Source organism: Schistocerca piceifrons, chromosome 7, assembly GCF_021461385.2.
Source record: "Schistocerca piceifrons isolate TAMUIC-IGC-003096 chromosome 7, iqSchPice1.1, whole genome shotgun sequence".
In the NCBI taxonomy this organism is placed as follows: domain Eukaryota; kingdom Metazoa; phylum Arthropoda; class Insecta; order Orthoptera; family Acrididae; genus Schistocerca; species Schistocerca piceifrons.
Window position 1 is genome coordinate 34,041,667 of NC_060144.1, and position 2,809 is coordinate 34,044,475.

The following is a 2,809-nucleotide window of genomic DNA, read 5'->3' on the forward strand; positions in this document are numbered from 1 at the left end:
GCCACCGGCCGCCCTTGAACGGAGACGGCACACAGCAAGAAAAAATATTGACTACCCGGTCGTTCGCAGCCGGTCCTCCAATGTAATCCTGAGCACATGGTATGGGGACCGCCTGACACGAGATTTGCATCACTGCGGCTCAGCGAGCAGGTGTATACGTGCCTTCAGGACATTGACCTTGTTGAGGGAAAATAGATACTGTCTCTGCTTGGGAGATACATGACCTTGCCATTAGCGAAATTTGGCTCCTATTAACTACTTACATGTTGGTTTGGAATATAAGTAAATTATCAATATGATATGGGAAAGGTTGTATCCATACACATCTTTAATGTAATACTTTTCCTTATCTCACTGCTCATAGATATTTAAAGAAAGCCATGTCCACGCACCATCACCAACATATTTATCTTCTGGCTGGAAGATTCTAAACTACGATCATCAGGCGAAATAAAATTGTTATAGCAGCCGATACTGCATCGTTCTTTCCGTAGCGTCAACAAAAATGAAATTACACAAAGTCATTATGAGTCACTTCACCAAGGTTAAATTCAGTGTAGAGTCCACATACTGACCACTAACTGCCTCTGCATTGAAGGAACGTTAAGCTTCATACTTAGTTACCCGAGTTACCTGAGCACGTTTCTTAGAGTTTAGCACGCACAGATCGCACTTTCCCGCCCGTTCTTTCAGAGTTGACTCCAAACACAAAAGCAGAACTCTAGTGTCCACTGCTCTCTTCAAGTCAGTTTCGCTAACCAATGCAGTGCAGTCCCTCCAGGGAAGTTCCAATAGGCCGACCGGTGTGGCCGTGCGGTTCTAGGCGCTTCATTCTGGAACTGCGTGACCGCTATGGTCGCAGGTTCGAATCCTGCTTCGGGCATGGATGTGTGTGATGTCCTAAGGTTACTTAGGTTTAAGTAGAATGAGATTTTCACTCTGCAGCGGAGTGTGCGCTGATATGAAACTTCCTGGCAGATTAAAACTGTGTGCCCGACCGAGACTCGAACTCGGGACCTTTGCCTTTCGCGGGCAACTGCTCTACCAACTGAGCTACCGAAGCACGAGTGACGCCCGGTACTCACAGCTTTACTTCTGCCAGTACCTCGTCTCCTACCTTCCAAACTTTACAGAAGCTCTCCTGCGAACCTTGCAGAACTAGCAGTCCTGAAAGAAAGGATATTGCAGAGACATGGCTTAGCCACAGCCTGGGGGATGTTTCCAGAATGAGATTTTCACTTTGCAGCAGAGTGTGCGCTGATATGAAACTTCCTGGCAGATTAAAACTGTGTGCCCGACCGAGACTCGAACTCGGGACCTTTGCCTTACGTGGGCAAGTGCTCTACCATCTGAGCTACCGAAGCACGACTCAGTTTCATATCAGCGCACACTCCGCTGCAGAGTGAAAATCTCATTCTGGAAACATCCCCCAGGCTGTGGCTAAGCCATGTCTCGGCAATATCCTTTCTTTCAGGAGTGCTAGTTCTGAAAGGTTCGCGGGAGAGCTTCTGTAAAGTTTGGAAGGTAGGAGACGAGGTGCTGGCAGAAGTAAAGCTGTGAGTACCGGGCGTCACTCGTGCTTCGGTAGCTCAGTTGCTAGAGCAGTTGCCCGCGAAAGGCATAGGTCCCGAGTTCGAGTCTCGGTCGGGCACACAGTTTTAATCTGCCAGGAAGTTTCATAGGTTTAAGTAGTTCCAAGTTCTAGGGGACTGATGACCACAGATGTTAAGTCCCATAGTCCTTAGAGCCATTTGAACCTTTTTTTTAAGTTTTAATAAATATTCAATGTGCCCACTAAGTATCGCTGTCATTTGAAAAAAAAATCGTAGCTTGGAAATTATTACAGATAGAGCATCGTGGTTTGTTGTAAAAAGTTTAGCAGAACTAAACATTCTTTTCCGTTATGCCAGAATTTCAATGTGTACCCTATCCATATCTCGTAGAAGACATGCTTTATTCGAGTTCCGCCCACTTACGGGCCAGAAATGCATCGTCATCAACAATTCTGATCCCCTCCATTCATTTGTATAAGAAGGATAGCTCTGTCACGGACTGAAGTTGTGCAGACGCGGTCTGTAACACAACGCTGCAGGGCGTGACATCGAGAGAGCGAGAGCCGTCTGATGGCATCATGACGACTCATCCACCTCTCAAGCGGTGTCACTCTGCACATGCCGCACGTTCCATTTCAATTTCGGTGAGCAGGATCATGCTGGAATGCGACGAAAGGCTGCAGCACTTTAACTGTGGTAGCACGAACTGTTCCAGCACGTCCTCATAAACATTTCCCGTTATGGTCTTTTCTGATACTAAAAATTGACCTAACCTCCTATCGCGCATTAAGAAACGCCAAACAATAGGCTTCCGAATATCACCGTTGTGTTCGTGTACGTCGCGTGGGTTTTTCGAGCCCCAGATTCTAACGTTGTAGTGATTCACATCTCTAGAAATGTGTCACATTGCTTGACCTGAAAACAGGTACTTTTTCAGGTCATCACTGTCAGCATGTATGATAGCTAGCACGGAACAAGTGAGTGTTTCTCGATCTGAAAACAGGTACTTTTTCAGGTCATCATTGTCAGCATGTATGATAGCTAGCACGGAACACGTGAGTGCAAACTATGAAGGACGATGGTTTGATTGCAATGCTTAGAGCAAATTGCACATCTGTTCGCAAAAAGTCTTATTAGATTGAGTAGCAATTTATAGACAGTCAATCTTATAATACTTTGAGAACTGCTAAACATTTTACAGTAAACTACGATTTTTTACCTCTCTTTACAAGTTACGTTTCCTTGAAATGACACCG

The 2,809-nt window shown here is 45.6% G+C and overlaps 1 non-coding gene across 1 annotated transcript; it reads right to left on the bottom strand.

Moving 5' to 3' along the window:
• Nucleotides 1–989: 989 nt before the first annotated feature.
• Trnas-cga lies at nucleotides 990–1,064 on the bottom strand. The gene has a single exon. It is a non-coding gene; the product is annotated as a tRNA-Ser (tRNA).
• Nucleotides 1,065–2,809: the final 1,745 nt, after the last annotated feature.